Source organism: Cryptomeria japonica, chromosome 4 (assembly GCF_030272615.1).
Source record: "Cryptomeria japonica chromosome 4, Sugi_1.0, whole genome shotgun sequence".
In the NCBI taxonomy this organism is placed as follows: Eukaryota; Viridiplantae; Streptophyta; class Pinopsida; order Cupressales; family Cupressaceae; genus Cryptomeria; species Cryptomeria japonica.
Window position 1 is genome coordinate 236,653,357 of NC_081408.1, and position 23,695 is coordinate 236,677,051.

Here is a 23,695-nt window from a genome sequence, read left to right on the forward strand (position 1 = left end):
ATTTCTCGAGCTGTGTTGTAGGTAATGCAGACATTTGGGAAGAAGTTGGGATTAATCTTTCCTCCTTGATTTTTGTGATAACTCAGAGCTCTATATTGCATAAAAGCTCTGCGGTTCAATGATTCTGAATCAAACTCGTTTTTTTTACCTTGAAGGTATAGACGCATGCGATGTAGAAAGACTCTATGTGAGACAAAAATTTGTCTATTGAGATAGAAGAATTTCCTCCTTTTGATCAAAGCCTTTGAGCTTAATGGTCTTCTTTTCAAGTTGATATTCTGATGACACTTTTTCTTTCGCAAGAGGTGAAGAATGGTCATAAAATTTGACTCTTTGTTGTTTGCACTTTTGTTTTTGGTATTTTTGGTTGTTTTTTTTGAGAAATGTTGGATGAATACTTTGTTTTTGAAAGTGATTTTCTGATTTTTCTTTTGACAAGAAAACAAAGCAAGCACACAAACACAAGAATGTTGCCCCCAAAGGCACAAATGAGTATGGGTCTAGATCAACCCAATCCTTGGACTTGTATATGACCCTTCCTTTAGATTTATTTTAAGGTGTATTTCCAAAGCCTGAAGTCGGCTCAATTTGCACTAGGTCTATAAAATGAACACACTTCAAACACTTTTTATCCCTAAGGTCAAATGGCCAGTTGTGATAAATTTAGCCCACATCTTGATATTTCTTCGACTTTGGTACTACATACCTTATGAATCCCGCCGTGGCAGGTAAGGATGTGATATACTAAGTCTTGCACTCAAAAAGATATGTTTCTACTCAAGGAAATATGTATGGTGAGTATCTTGGGAGCAAAACCATCTATGCTCTTGCACTAAATTATACCTCAAATATCCTCAATCAATAGAACAGGTGGGCTACTACTTAAAGGTGTTTAGTCATGTTCGATGTTTTTGGACATAAGTTCATTTTGCAGTGACTCACTTAAGAGCCTTGTAACTGGTGATGGGGCCCATTTTTCCTTTCGGCCAGTTACACTGTAGGAACAGCTATACCCAAGGCTACAACTTTCGCTCTCACCTGATTTCTATAGCGGCTCGAAGGATTTACCGCTCGAGGTCGTTCCCAAGAGTATCGATCCCTTGGCAGACATCTCTTAAAAAGATAAAATGTGAGTGTTACTAACACTTTTCTCTTGCACCTAGGACCACGAAAGCCAAGGGAGAGGATAGTGTGTGTTAGAGGTAGGACCACTCGACTGACTTTTGTGCACAAGCGTGCCAAACACGTAAACAACTTGTTCTTTTTAATCCATCATGTCAAAATGTGGTCTAACTATTTGGAGATGTTGCTCCAACAGGCATGGTGTTCTTTTTAACTTCAAAAGCAATGTGTTGTGTAATCTAGAATTCAAAAATCTTGGTCAACTTAATGGAAAACACATTTGCTTTGAAGTAAAATTTGTTTTTTTTTGCAAAAATCAAAACAAGTGTTTTGTTCTTTTTACTTGCCCAAAATTGAAGTGTGGCTTGTGATTTTTAGATTTGATGCAAGGAAAGAAACTTTGTTTGTTGATTTTAAACACCAGAATTGTAGCGTCCTAAAATTGTGACACTTGCAATTTTGACTGCATTTCGGTCTTCACGATGGCGACGCAACACGCAACCTGAATGGAGACCCCGAAACCTGTTTATGACACTAAAAACTGCATTTTCTAGCACCCTGGCCTGAACCTCCTTTGCACCCTGCTGTCCCGGGAGGTGGGACCAGAGCGCCCAGCACCCTGGTCCCCCAGGACCATGGCGCCCAGTGCCCTGGTCCCTGGGCCTATTTTGGGCCCGGTCTCCTATGAGATTTCAGGTCTTTTTGTTTGCAAATTGGAAATTAACTTTCCTGGTCGGCCTAAGGTCGGGAAAATCAGTCTATTAACCCTAATTGACAAGTATATAAACTACATTTTTCTCTCTCATTTGAGATGATGATGGAAAAAGGCATGGAAATGATACTCAAACATTCAAACATTCAAGCATTCAAGCATTCCTTCTAAGTCTCCATTCAAGGCTAAGTGTTGCATTCAAGACAAGGATTCAACCATTGAAGAGGAGATCACTTACTACAAGCTACATACAACATACAACAATACAACAAACAACATCTATACCTTCGCGCATAAGGATACAAACATCCTTAGAACAAGGTATTAGTACTTGTTTTACATTACAAACATTTACATTTACAACAATTTCTCATTTCTTGGTTAATTCCAAAACTGGGGTTTGACCTAAAGGCAAACCCCTAATCCCTAACCCCCCAATCATCTTCACTTTTCTGTGTGTAGGTTGCAGGTACGCGACTGAAATTGAAGATTTGGAATCCTTGTGCAGAGACGAACAGATCCCCCTTCGTTTCGCGGATTTTTCGGAGGACTGTGGCGCCGGGCGCCATCGTCCCGTCAACTTTTGCTCAAATTTGTAGGACAGCGTCGTATCGACATTTTACTGCTAATTCCAGGTCCGCAGCTTCATCCTATATCCCTAACTCAGTTTATAAGCGAATCTTTATCACTTTCTATGCATTCCTAGCTTAATCATTCTATGCACATTCTTTACAAAAGAGGGTAGCCTTGTTGTCTTAACCCTTGAAACTCATTTAGCATCCAATCTTGCATTGTGTGGGATTGGATCTTGTGGGTTTCAACCCCTCTTTTGAATGTAAAGTCTCTCCCTTAAGTGAAAACCATCAACCCTAGCAACCTCCCTTCTCTCTCCTTGGAGTTGGAAGAGGGGAGAGAAACTAGGGTTCGATTGCGATTTTTCGCTTTACATTTTGGTGAACCCGACATGAACATCCTTTCTGATTATTCATGATTAGATCTGAAAATTGGCTTCCTTGATTACATTTCCATGTTTGATCTTTTGCAAAGTTTAGAGGTTAATTGTATAAAAACCCTAAAATTTTCCTTTTAGTAATTGAGCTTGTGAAATGTTTAATTATTAATGCTTGTTTCAGATCTGCTCTTCTATTACAAATTATCAATTCATGTTTGTGCTTTAATTTTGAAAATTAAGTGGTTAAGTGTCAAAGCCCTAATTTTTGAAACCCTCTTGATTCAACCTTTGTCCGATAATTTCATTGTTCAAAACATCTCTAAATCAGCTGTAATTTTGGATTCCGCAATAAAATCACAATATCTTTCATCCCTGAAAATTTGGAAAAAAGTTGCGAGCACCGTGTGCACTCCGAGCGCCATCGTCCCCGACATTTTTTTCGAAATTTCGGGAGTAAGATCTTACTATATTTTCCTGCTAAAATCCAGAATTTTGGCTGATTTTATCAATTATAACACTTTCAAAATTACAGTCAAAGTTGGTCTTGTGATTGCTTGGTTTAGGGCTTCTAATCATTCAAAAACTGTTGAAATTGAAATTTTGTGTCAAAATTGTGTTCTTACTGTCCTAAATCTGAAAAGTGTCTTGGCATTCATTCGAAATTTCAGTGCTTTATTCAAATTCTTGCAATTTGTGACTTTTGAAATTAAGTGCTTAATTACAACAACTTTGATTTCCGCTTTCAAAATTGAATTTTGCGTGAAATTGAGTCAACTTTTAAATTTCAAAACTTGCATTGCTTTTGACATTCCCTCTAAAATCATAAAATCCAAAATTTCAGTTTCCCTCTCTTTTTCAAAATTCAAATTTTGCATTTTTCGACAATCTTGGTAGGGTTCAATTTTGAGAGTGCAACTTTAATTTGGCCTATCTACAGATCGTAAAATCACTCAATTTTTTCAGATTAGCTTTAAAATCATCATACCTTTTATCCCTGCAAATTTCGAAAAAAGTTGCAAGGACCGTGTGCACTCCGAGCGCCACGGTCCCGGACATTTTTTCTGAAATTTCGAGAGACTGTCGTGATTGCATTTAACAGCTTAAATCTAGAAGATTGGCTGATTTTACTGAAAATTGCTACCTCTAAATTCAAAATTTTCTCTTCCTTTCTAGTGCATGAGTTTTACAACAATAAGCCCTACTTACACTATTCCCGTTAGACGAAGCCGTAGAATTAAGTCTTTCCGAGGTTAAACTACTGAGGAGATGGAACCTAATTTGAGTAGCCTTTTTAACGAGGACATGGGTAATTCCTCTAATCCTCCTAATGATGAAGAAGCTCTCCATGAGGTTTTTGTAGAACAACTTTCGAAATTGGATAATCAATTTGATGATTTTCACCAATGGATGTCTCATGAGTATCCCGATAGTCAAGCTCTTCCTTTAATTGAGGGTCTAAAACATATGCTTCAAAGTGATAAGAATGGAATTGATATTTTGCATGGTATTGCACACATTGTGGATTCGAATGTGATGCCTATGAAGAGTTGTGCCGAATCTTTAGGTTATACACAACCTCCTACACAAGTCAATCATTCTATTCTTTTGACAACTTCCATTGCTAGCATAGCTACCTTTACATCAAACATAATGGCTACTTCTATACAAGACATTCCCCCTATGATCACTAGTCATGGGGGCAATCCTTCTTCTTCAATTAACCCTCTTCCTTCATTCAATCCAATTTCTTCATTCATTCCTTCAATGAGTGTTCCTATTACATCTCCACAAATGAACATGACGCAGGGGGGCAATTCATTTAACCATTCCATTCCTCCTTGTAGTGTTCCTCCTGTCCAATCATCTCCTATGACTAACTATCATAGGGTCCCACCACCTTACTCTCTACCTTCTTTCAATAACATAACACCTCCATCACATTCTGACACGTCTAATATGAATTCTTCGACTGAAGCGACCATTAACAATCTTGCACAAACCGTCTCTTCTTTACAGCAACAAATTGCCTCTATGAATCAATCTAAGTTTAGTGTGCCCACATTTGATGTTGCGAGCCCACTTTCTCTTGACATTGTTCGAGCTATTCCCCCTAAACATGTTGAAATCCCGCATTTGGAGCTTTATAATGGTAAAGGTGATCCTCTAACACATGTTAAGACTTTTCAAACAATATGTACTGATTTTGCTTATGACCAAAGGTTGCTTGCAAAACTGTTTACTAGAACATTAAGAGACAAAGCCCTACAATGGTATTGCTCGTTGCCTTCTTATTCTATTACTTCTTTCGAACAACTTGCAAATGCTTTCATTCAACAATTTCAAAACAATATAAGTCCTAAAGTTACTTTGATTGATTTAATGCATTGTAAACAAGGTGTTAAAGAAAAAGTGACTGATTTCATTGGTAGATATAAGCATTTGTATGCTCAAATTTCTTTTCCAGTGCCTGACAATGATATTCAAAGAATCTTTATTTCTAATTTACAAAAAGATATTCGAGACAAACTTCTGTTTTCTGAGTTTACTTCTTTCCAACAGTTGTGTGCAACTCTTCACAATTATCAACTGACTGTGAGTCAAATGGAACAATCACATCCTATGGCTCCGAGTGATAAGGGTGATAGCAGTCAACAACCATTTGGAAAGTTTAAACCGAACAGAGATTCCATCAAATTCAATGAAAATATCATCAACAACAATGTGAATGCAGCATCAAGTGTGCCTCCTATTTCTAAATTTTTCAAGAAAGAAAGAAAGTATACTCCTTTGAATGAATCATTGCATAGTATTATGAATAAGTTATTGGAACAAAATGTGCTTACTCTTCCTCCTATAAGGCAAATTGATCCTGCAAAGATTACTTCACCTTATTTTGATAACAAATCTTTTTGTCACTTTCATCGTCAGCCTGGGCATGATACTGAAAAATGTTTTTCTTTAAAGTGTAAAATTCAAGATTTGATTGATAATAATACTATCTCTGTTTCTGGAGTGAATGATAAAGGCAACACATCTGTAGCTCCTCCTAACCAAAATCTTCAGATTTTTACTGATCCATTACCATCTCATACCTCTAATGCGATTGAGACTAATGATTCCTCTTTTTCATCTGATGGTCTTGTGTCTATGACTCCGAATGTGATTAACTTTGTAGAGCAGCAAGAAATCCCTAAAGAACCTTCCATCACATTTGATTCTAGTGAAACCATTAGGGCACCTGATGGTCCTTTATACATAGTTGCAAAAGTCAAGAATACACCTTGCCGTGGAGTGCTTATTGATCCTTCGTGCATGGTTAATGTTATTACTGAGGAATTTCTTTTTACTTTGCAATTGAATCAAGTGATCTATGACAAAACAGATGTGATTGTGAAATTATTTGATGCATTTTCTTCTCCTGCAATTGGTTCTATTACATTGCCTATTGAGGTCCATAACAAATCTCTTGATGTGAACTTTGCTATTATTCCTTCATCCGAACAATTTCGTGTGAAGCTTGGCTATCCTTGGCTATCTTCCATGAAAGCTATTGCTTCTTCTATTCATAAGTGTTTGAAATTTCCCCATAATGGTGAAGTTGTTACTGTCAATCATAGTCTCTTTAAACCAGCTGAAAGAACTTCTAGTGTTCCTATTGATTATTTTTGGCCTAAACAATTCCAATCTCTTCCTCCGCGAAGTGATCATCTTTTCAAATCTTATCAAAAGTGGAAAACAGATATGATCCTATCTCTAAGTGAACCTAGAACACCTAAACTTGATATTCCTATCGTTCTTGAGAAGGAAATTCTTCCTTTGAAAGATAGAACTAATGTCTTTCCTCAAGAAGATTCTCAACCCATCCCTATGGATGTGACTATGTCTATGCCTAATAAACCTTCTAAAAGTAGACCTATACCCCCTCGTCATGATGGACTTGGTCTTCTTCCTAAACCAAAAATTCCTCCTTTATATGGAGCAGTTCCTCCTCCTTCCTTTTATAGAGAGAAGAGACCTTCTTCTTCTTCTATTATCAAGCCTAAGAGACCACAACCTAAACACCCAAGTGATAAGGATGAGAACATTCCTCCTCCTCAATCTTCTCCACTTCCTACTAAGACTAGACGAAATTGTTCTGCACGTGAATGCCGACGAAAGCGTCGCCTTAGGGCTCGAGCAGCTGCTTCTCAAACTTTGCAATCTCCAAAAACACCTTCAACAAGCATTATTCCATTTTCTCCAAAATCTCCTAAACATAAGATGCATGATGGTATTGATCCTGTGCGAGTTAAAGATCCTATTTTTATAAATCTTGATGATGATATAGATGAAAATGTTATTCATGATGAACATGTTACTCCTCTTGCTTTTGATAGTGAATATGAACTTGTTGATATTGATAACCATTTATCTAATGAATTTTCTAAAGCACTTATCCTAGCTCCTAGACAAGAACAACGTGGCTTGGAACATGAACATAGCCCTTGTTTGGATCTTGTGATAGCTCCATCTGCTGTGTTGGATGTTCCTCCTCTAGCGTGTTCCCTACCTTCCCGAAACATTGATCAGCAAGATCGAGGGGTAGATGACGTGCTAGACTAGTTACATTAGTATAGCAGATTCTCTCCTCCTCTCTTTTGTTACTTCTTCTATGTGTTATTCTCATTCTTGTATTTGTTGTCCTTAGTGTTGTCTACTTGAGGATGATGCAAAGCATTGAGATCTTTTTTGGTCTCTCTCATGTTGACTCAGAAGACACATGTGTTCCCTTCTTCTAGGTGACCTTCCTTGATTGGGGAATGAAGAACAATTATGCATACATACATATGATATATATACATGAATTATCATACAGCATACTGACCCCGAGGAAAACGAAGTCACCTCGTGCTTTGTGTTTTGTGTCTATTATCCTTGGGTTTATCTCACACTTGGGGGCTAAATCTTTGTGATAGCGTGCTCCTTTCCTTTCTCATTTCTTATGTGTATCACTATGTTAAAACAATCACCCCCGTTGAGGCGTGTGCGATCGCTTTAACGTAGGGGGGCATACACCCTGTCTATCCTTTCAAGATACTTGAAAATTTCTTGACGAACTTAGCTTTGCCTTGAAAATTTTTGGTATTTCTTTTGCATGACTCATAGTGAGGGAACCTTACTACTGACAGTCATGGTTCTCCCTCGTGATCTTCCCTTTTACTTTGTGAATCGAAGTCGTAAGATCCTCAGTCCACTGGGGGCTTGGTGTGTCTTGCCTCCTTGACGTGGTGAAAGTCTTTCAATTTTGTTCCTTGTACTTTACCGGAAGTATGAGCATACATACTCTCGCTAAAGTGGGGGCTAAATGTAGCATCCTAAAATTGCGACACTTGCAATTTCAACTGCATTTCGGTCTTCACGATGGCAACGCAACACGCAACCTGAATGGAGACCCCGAAACCTGTTTATGACACTAAAAACTGCATTTTCTAGCACCCTGGCCTGAACCTCCTTTGCACCATGTTGTCCCGGGAGGTGGGACCAGAGCGCCCAGCGCCCTGGTCCCCCAGGACCATGGCGCCCAGCGCCCTGGTCCCTGGGCCTATTTTGGGCCCGGTCTCCTATGAGACTTCGGGTCTTTTTGTTTGCAAATTGGAAATTAACTTTCCTGGTCGGCCTAAGGTCGGGAAAATCAGTCTATTAACCTTAATTGACAAGTATATAAACTACATTTTTCTCTCTCATTTGAGATGATGACAGAAAAAGGCGTGGAAACGATACTCAAACATTCAAACATTCAAGCATTCAAGCATTCCTTCTAAGTCTCCATTCAAGGCTAAGTGTTGCATTCAAGACAAGGATTCAACCATTGAAGAGGAGATCACTTACTACAAGCTACATACAACATACAATAATACAACAAACAACAACATCTATACCTTCGCACATAAGGATACAAACATCCTTAGAACAAGGTATTAGTACTTGTTTTACATTATAGACATTTACATTTACAGCAATTTCTCATTTCTTGGTTAATTCCAAAACCGGGGTTTGACCTAAAGGCAAACCCCTAATCCCTAATCCCCCAATCGTCTTCGCTTTTCTATGTGTAGGTTGCAGGTACGCGGCTGAAATTGAAGATCTGGAATCCTTGTGTAGAGGCGAACAGATCCCCCTTCGTTTCGCGGATTTTTCGGAGGACCGTGGCGCCGGGCGCCATCGTCCCGTCAACTTTTGCTCAAATTTGCAGGACAGCGCCGTATCGACATTTTACTGCTAATTCCAGGTCCGCAGCTTCATCCTATATCCCTATCTCAGTTTATAAGCAAATCTTTCTCACTTTGTATGCATTCCTAGCTTAATTCTTCTATCAACATTCTTTACAAAAGAGGGTAGCCTTGCTGTCTTAACCCTTGAAACTCATTTAGAATCCAATCTTGCATTATGTGGGATTGGATCTTGTGGGTTTCAACCCCTCTTTTGAATGTAAAGTCTCCCAAGTGAAAACCATCAACCCTAGCGACCTCCCTTCTCTCTCGTCGGAGTTGGAAGAGGGGAGAGCAACTAGGGTTCGATTGCGAATTTCCGCTTTACAAAAATAAAGATGAATCCTAACTAGAAAACAATGAAAATTTGTTGTTTTGTGTTTTTCAAGTTTTTTTAAGCACCAAAGGACAAATTTGTGATTTTTATGGTGAGTTTTTAACCTGCATGAACAAAAACAAGTTAGTAAAATCGACGTTCAAGGGGGGCTTCCACAAGCCTAAGAATTTCCATTTTTTGGGGTTACAATGCGATTTTTACAACATTCTGTTGCAATAGCGCTAGTCTGCGTTTAAACAGAAGCGCTAATTTACATAGTAGCGCTAGTCTGCGTTTACAGAAGCGCTAATTTACACAGTAGTGCTGAAAGAACAGAATAGACAGAGAGGCAAAAGCGCTAGAATGTTTCCAATAGCGCTATAAAAATAGCATAAGCGCTAGAACAATGTCAACAACACTGAAACTTTTACAGTAGCGCTATTGTAGGGACAATACAATAGCGCTGAAAGAAAAAGTGTCGGTAGCGCTAGAACGTGTTCAATAGCGCTGAAGCGCGACCTGTGTGTCACTTTCAACAAGCAAACATGTTAGTTAAAAAAAAAAGATATGTTTTTGGTGCTTCGATTCACGTCGGGTTCACCAAATGATGCCCTCCTAAATGGCACAAGATTAGCAACTGATAAACAACACCAAAGACACAAAAACCGTTAGTGTTAGTCAATCAAAAACTAATCTAAAAAGGCATACCAAAAGAGACACTAAAAGCATGCTAATATATCTAATAAACAAAGCAAAGATTATGAGGCATCTCCAACTGCCTCTTAGCATGGCTTTAGCTTCTTCTCCCTTGTTCCTCTCCTCTCCAAGTTCCAAAATAGTGTAGCTCTCAGCAGCTTTTTGCACTATGGATGCTTATGGAGGATTGAGATTGTAGTATAGCTCTAAATGTGAAATGAAAAGCTAATACTAATCTATTGATGCTAAAATGATATATTTTAACCAAAATGATAAGATGTTAGATTGCTTATGCTAAATGCTCTCTAAAAATGTCTATAGCCTAAATGCATACAAGTTTTCAGGATCTGGATTATGAAGGAATGGGCTCTATTTATAGGAAAAATGGAGCAATAGATGGCCAGGATTGAAGGGTTTAATCAAGGGTCAAGCTTGAAAGTTGGGGATCCATGTGTACAATTTGCACCACTAAAATGGTGACAAGTGTCAACATGTGGTTGGGTTGAGAGAAGGGGTTGGAGGCATTGAATGCCTGAGAAGACTTCATGGTTATCTAGAAGGTAAGGGTCAAGCCTAAATTAAGATTACCCATTGGATTAAGAGTTAATCCAAGGATAAACCTTTGTGCAAATGATTAAGAGATAATCATGGTCAAAGCATTAAAGGCTTGATGAGACCCTTGGGTTGGGTAAAGGTTGAGTCAAAACAAATGTTTTAACCATGTAGGAGGGTTTGGGTTAACCATTAATGGTTATTGGAGACTTTGTGGATTAAGTGGTTGAAAGTTGGAAGCCTTTAATGGCTATCAAAGACTTTGAGGATTTAAGTGGTTGAAGGTTGAAAACCTTTAATGGTTATCCAAGACTTTTAGGTTTTTGAGAAGTGACTTCCCTTTGCTTAGGAATGTGACAATATTTAGGGGATGGATTAGGCTAATTAGGAAGGGGTTAGAAGAATCTAGAAGGGGATTTAGATTTTGCAAGTGGAATTGGTGGGTGAGGGAAAATAAGATTTTATTAAAAATAAAAATTCATTTATTTCAATAAATGTGTGCAAGTTGCATTTGTAGGAAAATGCAAGTGGGGGGGGGATAATGATTTAAATAAATGTTTTATTTAATTTATTTAAAAGAGGAAAAGGGGATTTAATTAAATAAATAGATTTTATTTATTTAATTGATTGGAATTGGATTTAATGAATTAATTAAAATAAATTAAATAATTTATTTAATTAATAGGAGAATGTTTGGGGATGAATTAATTAAATATTAATTTAATTAACTGATGGCTAGTAGATTTTTAATCAAATAAATAGCGAATATTTATTTAATTAAAATGGACAGATTTGTGTGACTACAATAATCACTCAGCAGGTAGATAAATACAGACCCTCTACCATTTTATCCACTGCATAGCCAGTGCCGACGTGCTGATGGGTTTGATCATGGTGGCTCTGTACGGTTTGATTGGACAGTCATTGGCAGTTCCCGCAGTGGATGTACGTTTGCGCTGCAGGAGGGAAGGCGGTGCGGTCATGGCATGGGGGGCATCCATGGAGAAGGCATGGCATGCGCAGGCCATTATGTCCGCTGCATAGCCAGTGCCTATCATCATGTGATGTTACGTGGCATCGCAGAAGTGTGTAAAAATGTTTCATAAGTTAAGTGGGTCCAAGTCGCATGACTCCATAGAGTGAAAAGTATCGCTTCTTTCCTAACAATATGGCTACTTTATTATCTATTTCGTACGAGTATAGCAGTACGGTTATCTTATTCCATACGGAAAAGAAATAATTTGTAAAAGACAATAATATATTGATTTCCGTAGAAATAATAAGAAGTTGGAAAAAGTGATAGTAGCAACTAGAGAGAAACGGGTATTTTGACAGTAAAATATTACATATTTCATATATGTACATAAACATTGTTAGCTTATTTTAGACATACATAAAATAATTTGTACAAGATAATAATATATTAATTTCTGTGGTAATTTTGTATTAAATATGGGAACACGCTAATCTCCACATAAAATGGTATTGATTTTAATTTTTTTTTAAATCTTCATATGTGCAAAACACAACGATTTTTTGTACATTTTTTTGCGTTTTTAGAGCAATGGGGATGAAGATCATGAAGATTTCATGCTGAAAATTTCGTCCAAATCCATTGTGTTTTGCACATTTTGAAAATTGTACGGAATGCCATTTTATGTTGAGATTAGTCACTTCCTTAAATATGAGTAGAACCTATGGGGAGTGTGACAAAAACTTTATAGGAGTAGCTAGAGAGAAATGGACATTTTGAGGGGAAAATATTACCTATTTCATATGACTACAAAAATATTGTTAGGATATTCTAGTCACATAAAATAATTAATACAAGAAAATAATATATAAATTTCCATAGCAATTTTGCATTAAATACGAGCAATGGTTGTGGTGTATAGAGTGACAAAGACAATATAGTAGTAGTTGGAGAGAAATGGACATTTTAAGAGGAAAATATTACCTACTACATATGAGTGTAGAACTATCATTAGCTTTTTCTATTCGTATTTCAAATAATTTGTAGAAGATAATAATATATTGATTTTCAAGCAATTTCATATTAAATACAAGAATAAGCTATGGGGTAGAGTGATATAGATGATATAGGAGCAGTTGGAGAGAACTAGACATTTTGAGAGGAAAATATTACCTACTCCATAGAGTACAAAAATATCATTATTTTATTCCAAATGCATGTTAAATAATTCATACAAAACAATAATTTATTGATGTTCATAGAAATTTTGTATTAAATACAAGCAAAAGCTCTCGGGCAAAGTGATAGAGATGGTATAGGAGTAGTTGGATTGAAATGGACATTTTGAAAGGAGAATATTACCTACTCTATATGAGTTCAAACATATCGTTAGCTTATTCCATATGCATGTTAAATAATTCATACAAGACAATCATATATTTATAACCATAGTAATTTGCATTAAATACAACCAAAAGCTATGGGTAGAGTAAGACAATCCTATATTGATTTCCATAGCAATTTTGTAATAAACATGAACAACAGTTGTGGGGCAGAGTGATAGAGATTGCAGAGGAGCAGCTAAAGAGAAATGGATATTTTAAGAGGTAAATATTACCTACTCCATATGAGTACAAAAATATTGTTAGCTTATTCCAAACGCATATAAAATAATTGATACAAGACAATAATATATTGATTTGCATAGTAATCTTGCATTAAATACAAGCACAATATGTGGGGCAAAGTGATAGAGACGATATAGGAGTCATTGGAAAGAAATCATGGATATCTTGAGAGGAAAGTTTTACCTACTCCATATCAATACAAAGATATTGTGAGCTTATTCTAGACATGTATAAAATCACTCATACAAGTCAATAATATATTGACCTACATAGCAATTTTGTATAAAATATGAATAGAAGTTGTGAGGTGGAGTGATAGAGATGGTATAGAAGCAACTAGAGAGAAATGGACATTTTGAGAGCAAAATATTAACTACTCCATATGAGTACAAAAACATCACTAGCTTATTCTAGACGCATATAAAATAATTCATACAAGACAATAATATATCAATTTCCAAAACAATTTTGCATTAAATATGAGAAAATCGTGTGGGGCGGGGTGATAGAGATGGTATAGAAGCAACTAAAGAGAAATTGATATTTTGAGAGGAAAATATTACCTACTCCATATGAGTAAAAAGATATTGCTAGCTTATTTCAAACACATAAAATAATGTGTACAAGACAATAATATATTGATTTTTTAGTTATAAAATCACATTTATCTTGTGTTCAATTGAGATGGTGAGGTTGCAATCTAACCATCAATGTAAACCAAATATAATGTGTAGTGGTGCATGTATATCTAGCTTACATATTTGTTAATTGAATAATGTTGTCCAAGCATGCCCATGAATACCCAACAAATATAATTACCATGTAGGATACAATAATGTCTATCTTACATAAGCCGAAAATAGTTTAAAATTGATTAGATATGACACATAGTATCAAAATGCATCAAACATATGTTTAAATGGATCAGGGGATGAGTGTGAATGGGTCTAGTAAATGAATTTTAAATTTTAGTATGTAAAATGGAAGCGGACAATTGTATGACTTTAGGGTTGCCCCCATGACCATTAAAGTGTAATAGTGTAGTAAATTTTCCTAATTCAACTAGCTATCAATTAAATAGAGGTAAGTGCATAGGTGAATGTGATATATATAGAATATATGGAATATCTATAGAAGTATAATGTAAGGCTCAATGTATATGCATATGTGTATTTAAAAATTATTAAAGGATAGGAAACTAAACCCAACTTGAAATAATACTATCTTAAAATGATTACATGTCCTAAAGTACTTATTAGTCACAAACATGCATGTAATTTAAAAATATAGGCATTCATGAAATATCGATGCAAAGTCCAATTTAAGTGATAAATCTTGTTAGATGTAATGGTGTATGTCCTTTGGTATGTACTATCAATATATATCATGGTATAGAAGCAAATCTAGAATTATAGGCAGCTTATTATGGTAAGCTTGTTATGAAATTAAAGCTTTCCACCTAACTCAAAAATCTAAACAATAGGAAATGAGCATATTTAGAAGGATTATACCTATATTGAAAGTGATCTAAAAAAATCTCTACAGGATTGTAACAATTTGAATCCACTAAAATATTGAATAATATTCTCGACTTGATTATATTAATGGGCTGAAAAATATACTTAGTTAGAACGAAGAGTCTTAAAAGAACCTCTTAGAAATATTAGAGATATTATATAGACACCTCTTGATTAATTATATAAAACAATTGTAAAGGATTGGATGAGAAGGAAAATTATGCATCAAAGTAAATGTAACCTATAGGTAATCATGTAACCATATGAATTATATAAAGAACTAATTAAAGTATCATGTGTAAGGGTTAAAGAAGAGTGTAGTAGTCTAGAAAAGAAAAGAGGAGTTGAAACACAAATGGGAAATAGTAAATTAAAATAATAGTGTGAACAAGAAGAGACCTGAATTAGAAAAGAAGAGGATGCATAGTAGATTAGAAGACTTGGAAGGATATATTTTAGAAGAATATAGGATAATCTTTGTAATTTACAGATCAATTTTTGTGTCATGGATTTGATTTAATTATTCGTAATAAAGTACAAGTAATTGTGTAATGTATGAAATTTTTTAAAATGATATTTCATTTGATTTGTGTTATAATATATTTAGCTATTAGCTACTTTTTTACAACCAGTTATGTTTTTTTTCTTTTTTCTTGAGTTCACTTAATAGTGCTTGTTTTTACTTGTGTGCCTAGTTTAGATTTTATGCACCTAGTTAGCTAGAGTCGGGATTTATTTAGCTCCTCATGCTTCCACTTCAGTTCTCCTAGATTTAGTTTTGTGCTTTCTTTATAAGCACTTCATCGCACAATTGTAATTCATCCTCTAATTCGGTATTCTTTGCTTTTATGTAATATAGTATTTGAATTTGTGTCTCTCTTGTGGAGGGTGTTTTTGTTTGTTGTTTGGTCTTACAGGCTTATGTTGCAATCTTTTGTGTTGTAAAATTCAACATGGTACAAGAAAACTTAGGGTGAGTAAAAAAACTCTAAATGAATGAATGCAAAAAAAGGAATGAAGGACTAAGAAGCCTCCAAATCAACGTACCATGGGAATAGGAACATGAAGAACATCCTCAAAACATAAAGAAACTACAAACAATTGTTAAATGATAATTGCTATAATGTTGAATGAAGAACCTCCTCTAAAACAAAGATGATTATTAGGATCAAGAAGACAACAATCTACATGAGTGCCCCCAACGACTCTACTTGAACAATCAGATGGAAAACAAAGACAAAACATCTACTAGTCAAAGATACAAATGGCATGAGAATCTACACGAGTGACCCCAACAACACTGCTCAACCATGCAAGAGTAAATTACTAGTAAAAAATATAGGTTCCAATAGTCTAAAGAACACCGATCAACAATAGAAGATGGAAGGTTTCCTTTGCAAAAATTGGAACGCAAAAACAAGGAAGCATTAGCACTAAAATTAGAAACCCTCCCCATAATGCTGACAAGGGAGACACATGATAGGTCCACTGAAACTATGTGTCGCCATGAAGTGCATGAAGGAGAACCTGAATATGCTCGAGAAAGTACCTGTGAGGAGAAAAGCATATGCAACCATTGTACACACATGTGGGAAAATAATCACTAGGATTCGTTGTTGTCATAGAGTAACACTCATCGAACAAAGGTTTGATGGAAAAATAAAATGTATTAGACACAACCCCACATGACACTTTATAATATAGTTCCTGTACAAAATAAGACACAACAGAATGTGAAAAATTCTAAATATCATACACAAGAGTGACACTTTATTATAGTGTGTCTACAACCAAATATTTCATGAAAAGGGTGTTCAATATGCCCAAATAGGACAAAGTGCTGAAAATATGTGTAGGGCATCCCAAGAGAACACATCCACTACAAACAAAAAATATTCGAGGACCCAAAATAACCAAGTAATCAGCCATGAAGTAAAAACACAAATAACCGAATTAAAGTACTATTGAGAAAAATTCAGAAAACCTAATAGATGATTTGAATAGGCACTCTAAGAGGATTTCGATATTTTGTAGAAGTCAAAAAAGTGGGAGTTTGGATGCTCAATTTATGGCCCTCAAATCACAAAAAATAAGTCTAAATTTGGAGGCATGTAGTAGACACCTAGAGTATAATTTAGTAAAACTACCACCATGTACAGATTGGTGTTGAAACAAGCATTCCAATAATATCTTGTTTGCCAAATTTTAACTTCATATAATGAAGTTATGAGAAAAAACATAGAAGACTAGTTTTTAGGGCTTGGAAGGCTTAAAGGATCCCAAAAATGAAAATTTTCCAAATATAGAAACTTTTTGAAAATAGGAAGTTTCTAAAAATAGCAATTTTCCAAAAATAGAAACTTGCCCAAAACTAGAAATTTCATAAAAATAGAAAATTTCTAAAAATGGAAACTTTCCAAAAATGAAAACTTTCTAAAAATGGAAAATAAAAAAAAATTGGAAACTTCCCAAAAAATTCTTCAATTTTCAGCGAGCCTCAGTTTGTGACAATTTCACTAGTAATTTTAAGGTTATTGGGCCCTCTGAGAGTGATGGTGACCTCCATTTTGTGCCAAGGTGTTCATAATCTTTAGCTACCCCTATATTTTGCCTCATAAAATATGTCATCAACCAAATTAACCCCAAAATTCAACTACTTAGTTTTTTATGGACCGAAATTCGATCATAAGGTTTTTTGACATTGTGAACATGATGGTGATGCTCATTTTTCTATATAATTGATAATAAAAAAATCACCCACAACTAGTTTCATAAAAAAGAAAATTTGGGACCCTATAATACTTTTAAGTAAAGAAACCCTCAAAACTTGAGAAGGGGTTTTCCAAATCCGTGCTCTGATAACATGTTGAACTTTCAAAGCTCTGATGCCATGTTGAATTTTGCAACATAAGCTTGCAAGATCAAACAACAAACAAAAACTCCTTCCCAAAGAGAAAGTTGCAGAAATGAATGCTATATTACTTAAAAGCAAAGAATACAAAATTAGAGGATTAATTACAATTGTGAAATGAGGTGCTTATAAAGAATGAACAAAGATAAATTTAGGATAACTAAAGTAAACGAATGAGGATCTAAATAAAGCTCAAGTCTAGCTAACTAGGTGCATAAAAGCTAAGCTAGGTGCACAACAAAAAATAAGCACTCGTAAGTGAACTTAAGAAAAAAAAAAAAAAAAACATAACTAGATGTACACAATCAATGAATAGCTAAATATGCTCTAACAATTTAGAATTTTAGACTATTGAGCTTGTGGATTTGACTATAAGATCCTTTTTCCTTTGGTTTTAATTTTTTTAAATGTGAGATTTAGTAGTTTAATAAGACACCCAATTTCATCTGCATTAAACAACCAAATTTAACTTTCAAGATTACTTTTTAATATCCTACTTTTCACTTTGTCTATTTTATTGAATTTAAATAATGATATTATAAATAGAAGGGTTTGAATGACTAGTACAATATAATAGTTGTTTATAAAGTTAAAATTATATCTAACACCTAACAAAAATTTTTACTATTAGGTAGTAGAATGAAGTCTTATTTGACATTAAAAATGCTCAACTATTGAAGTTCAGTTTAGTCATTCAATAGTTTTTTACTTTTATCTTAGAAGATATACAATGTTGACACTCTTGACTTTTAGCATGAAAATAATAATACTTCTACCTGAACAATATTACGATTTCAACATTCAAATCAAAATTTAACTCTTATCACTTTCACATTTATCTCTTCTATTAATATTAATTGATGAGATTATAAATGAAAAGGTTTATTTATCATTAGTTCATTTTAATCAATATAATAGTTTTTTATTAAGGTAAAATAGGTTTTGAGGGGACTCCAAACTCCATACAACGATTTTTGAAAGGACTCAAAACCTTTTCGAATTAGCAAGAATATAGGAACCCATAATTGAATTTTGTAAAAGATATAACAAAGACAAATAGCAACAAACCAACAACCACCTAACAACAACTAGGTATCAAATAAATAGCTAAAATATCCACAAGGTCAAAGCCATTAAGAAAGAGACCTCAGAAGTACAAAGACAAAGGGTTTTTCCAAGCTCCCATAACCTAAAACATGGGTTTTGCAAGGTACCCATAACCTTAAATACAAAAAAATAGTTTAAAAAAGAATAAATTTTTAGTATCCACTTTTCTACAAAGTAGGAGCACGAACCAATCGATGTCCCCAAGCTCCACCTCAAAAGGAGTTGTAGGAACAAAACTGAAGGCATTGCAAGAACATAAGGAAACAACCTCCAAACTACAAAGCACATCACCTATGAGAGCCATTTCCACCACTGCCTGAATCACCTCAATAGGAAGAGCATAACCCTTTGAAATATCTGCCTCAATAGGAGAAAAGGGAAAGAGATGAGAGAACAGGGCATCGGTAACTTCCATGCAACAAAGAGATGGAGAACCAATAGTCCCCAAGCAACACCTCCCAACATATCTAGAAAAATCCATCTCCACCTCTGTAGAAGATGATGCCACCTCAATATGAAGATTTTGGTGCAGGAGCACCTAGGACTTAGGCTTATAGATTTTTCTCATTTTGGATTGTACTGACCCTAGCCAAGTCAGGTATTGAATAAGGACTCCACGAGGGTCCAAGAGTGAGTGTGATGAGTGAAATGTAGGCCTAGATTGAGTTTGTTCTTCTTAGGCTTGCATTTTTTGCATAAGTAGTGGTCTGAGTAGGTAATTGACCTTCTTGATGGTCAAACGTGTCAAAACTTGGTATAAGCATTAGGGAGGGTTAAAATAGTCTTATAAATGATTTAAAAGTCACGAGTAATGACTTATAATAGGTTTCATGTGTTGAAAAGGAAAAAAGTGCAAAAAGTGCAAAATTGCAAAAAGTTGTCATGACAACTTTTGAAAATTGTCATGACAATTTTTGTCCTAAATTGCTTAGCGATGGAGTTAGGGATAGCCCAATGCCCTAGAATGCTTCTACACATGCAGAAGACAATAAAAACCTTCTCTTACAGGGTTACCAAGGTTGGATTTTTGCTTTTATGAGATCAACAATCTGAAACTACTCATTTTCAAACTATCTGACATCATTTTGGCTTATTTTGCTCATATTGTGAATAGAAATGGATTGAATCCTTGTATTAGTGTTTTCTTGGTTTTGTTTGCAAATAGCCAATTTTGGCTTGTATATAGCACTTTTGTGTAAAATGGTTGCCCCATGAATTCCCTACATGCTACCATCACGGCTTGTTGGGAAATGGAATGCAACCACTTGTAAAGTGTATATATGCAGGGACAAGTGTTGGAGATGAAGTTTGATATGATTGTCACCCTGTTGTAGGCGAGTCCAGGAGCAACCTGACTAGAGGAGATAGGATGAATTTGGAGTGCAAAGTGCAGGGGTGGATGCAAGACCACAAATTAACCTTTTGGAGGGGTCCATGAAGTTAATATAGAGTTTCGTATGCAAGGAGAATCCTTGAAAAGACCATTTGATTCCCAAACACAAACTTGACCAGTCACTGTTGGTTAGAAGGCCTAAAAACCCTTCAAAACCCTCATTTTTGGGTTAGGGCATTGTACGGTGGGTTGAGAAACCAAAACCACCTAAATATCTTGGGTATAGGTGTATAATTGAATAATATCAAACCTTATTGTAGGGTCTTTTGGATCATTTTCCTCCAAGCCCTAGAAAACCGAATTTTGGAGGCCTAATTGGGGCTCATTCCTTGTAGCCCTTTTCTAGGCAAAATGGTGAAATCGATAAGAAAGGAAATGAGAGAAAACGTCAATTGGACCCAAAAGGAATTGAAAACATGTTAATAGCCACCTCCACACCTCTGCATCAACTCACAATAGTAGGAGGTTAAATTGACAAGTTGAAGCCAAGACAACCATAATGAGCACATGGGAAACATTGTGAATTGGTAGGGTTCCTAGTTAAACACTTGAAGCAAGCACCTTGAGATTGAAAAGAAACAAGCCCTAGAAGATATTGAGAAGGACTTAGAGGTCTTAGAGCATAGCTAGAGCTGGAGAGTTGGTGGAATTGAGCAACACTAGCTAGGTGAAGTGTGAGCAAGCTAGGTGAACCCCATCAAAATGGTATCAGAGCCTATAAGATTTGGGCTAGGTGAGTAGATGTCCTCAGTGGAATCTGTAGGAGACAACAACATGGTGACCAATGCAGAGTTGGCAAAGAAAGCAGATGATCAATAGGAAGAGAATAGACTCCTGAAGGAGAAGTTGCTTGAATTGGAGAGTAAGCTTGGTGAGGTTGAAACCAAGGCAGATGAAGTGTTGGTAAAGGTGGAAGGAGAAGAAGGGAAGGGTAAAGAAGTGTCAGAGATTGACAAAGTACCTAAACTTGACCCTATCCTAGATCAAGAACCTTTCCTAAAGGCATTGAAGGCCTTAAGTGGTAAATCACTAGAAGGATTGCCATTGTTCACTGGTAAGATGGAAGCATAAGTGGTCCTAGAATGGATAGAAGGCATGGAGAACCATTTTGAATGTGAAGGCATAACTAAAGCCCAAAGAGTCAAGGTAGCCAAGTCAAGGATGAGAGGAGCTCCTTTCACATGGTGGAAATTTTTGCAAGATGAGAGAAGGAAAATGGGCAAAGCACCCATCTCTTCTTGGAAAGGGATGTTAGTCAAAACCAAAGAAGTATATCTCCCTAATGACTATGAAGTGCAAATTCATAGGAAGAGACAAAACTTAAGACAAAAAGACCTTGATGTCAGTAGTTATATGGAGGAGTTCCATAAACTTAGCCTCAGATCTCATGCAGTGGAAGAAGAGAGTCTCAAGGTTGCTAGGTACCTAAATGGTTTACGATGGAACATCCAAGAAGAAATAAGTCTAATGAGCCCAAAGATAGTTCATCAAACCTATCAACTTACCCTTAAAGTGGAAGAAAAACTGAAAAGAAGACATGACTCAAGAAGCAATAGGGGCAGAGGTAGAGGAAAAGACAATAGAGGCCATAGGGGAGGCTTTGGAGGAAGAATTTTTGAACAAAGGACACAAGGTAAGTCTAAACTCACTGAGCAGCAAGAGAGTGGCACTAGTAAAGGAGGATTCAATAGAGGAAGAGGATCAAGCAGTGGTTTTAGAGGAAGATCTAGTGGACAAGGTACAGGTTCTTCATATTTTGCAACAATGAAGTGTTACCATTGCAACCAACTTGGTCATCTAGCATATAGGTGTCCAGAGAAGGGATCATCATCACAAGGTGGTGAAAAAAGAGTGAACTATCTTCAAGAAGAAAGACTTCAGAGGTTTCCTTAGAATCAGAGGTAGGTGACAACTTTATGATAAGAAGAACTTTTATCAAAGAGTCGGTCAGAGAAGAGCCAAGCCAAAGAAGGTCCTTATTTAGGATCAAATGCAAGATTATGGACAAGGTTCGCAAAGTGATCATTGATTCAGGGTCAACAGACAACATTGTGTCAGAAGAGGTGGTGAGTAAGCTAAAATTGCAAAGGATACCTCACAACAACCCATATAGAGTCACTTGGTTGAACAAAGGCCAACATATCCTAGTCAATGAGCAAGCATGGGTGGATTTTACCATTTGGAGGTATAAGGACAAGGTGTTATGTGATGTCCTACCCATGGATGCATGCCATCTTCTACTAGGAAGACCATGGAAATTTGATAGACAAGCTATTCATGATGGAGCCAAGAATGCATACTCATTCAAGAAAGATGGAGTCACATTCAAGATCTAGTCTATCCTTGAGGAAGGTGAAAAGAGGGCAATAGGTCCTAATGTTCTTTTGGTGAGTGAGAAACAGTCTTGAAGACACTTGAGGAAGGTGAAGGTATAGGGTTTGCACTAGTAATGAAGCCTAAAGAGGAAGACTAGAAAGAGCAGCCATATTTACCAATAGAGGTTCAAGACTTGTTGAAGAAGTTCAAAGGCATAGTGAGTGATGGACAGCCAACCACCTTACCTCCTAAAAGAACCATAAGCCATCAAATAGACTTCATTCCTGGAGCATCCTTACCTGACAAGGCAGCTTATAAAATGACTACCCAACAAAATGTTGAGATTGCCAAGCAAATCCAAGAGCTCTTAGACCAAGGCCTAATTAGGAAAAGCATTAGCCCTTGTAATGCCCCTACCGTGTTAGCCCCAAAGAAAGGTGGTACTTGGAGATTATGTACTGATTCTAGAGCTATAAATAGGATCACCATCAGATATAGGTTTCCAATTCCTAGAATAGAAGACCTAATGGATTGTTTAGGGGAAGCCAAGTACTTTACCAAGATTGACCTTAAAAGTGGATACCACCAAATTAGGATTAAGGAGGGTGATGAGTGCAAAACTGCATTTAAGACTATAGAGGGTCTTTATGAATGGCTTGCAATGCCATTTGGCTTATCCAATGCTCCAAGCACCTTCATGAGACTCATGAATGAGGTGATGAAGGACTTCATAGGTAAATTTGCGGTGGTATATCTAGATGATATTCTCATTTTCAGTAAGGATAGGGAAGATCATATTAATCATTTGCAAGATGTACTACAAAGATTGTATGATGAAAAGCTAAGCATGAATTTGGAAAATTGTGAATTTGTTGAGCAGGAGTTGGTTTACCTTGGGTTTGTGTTGTCTCAAGGAAACCTCAAGATGGATCCCAACAAGGTTGAAGCCATAGTAAATTGGCCTACTCCTAAGTCAGCAATAGAGGTGAGAAGCTTCCATGGACGAGCTTAGTACTATAGGAAGTTCATTAGGCAATTCAGTGCTATATGTGCACCAATGTTAGACACCATGAGGTGGAATGAAGGCAAAGTTCTAGTGGAGTGAACAACCAAATAGAGGTTTTTAAACCTTGAAGGAGAAGATAGCTACTCAACCGGTGTTGATATTGCCTAGTTTTGAGAAACTTTTCATAGTGGAATGTGATGCAAGCAATGTTGCAGTAGGTGTTGTCCTAAGCCAAGAAGAAAGACC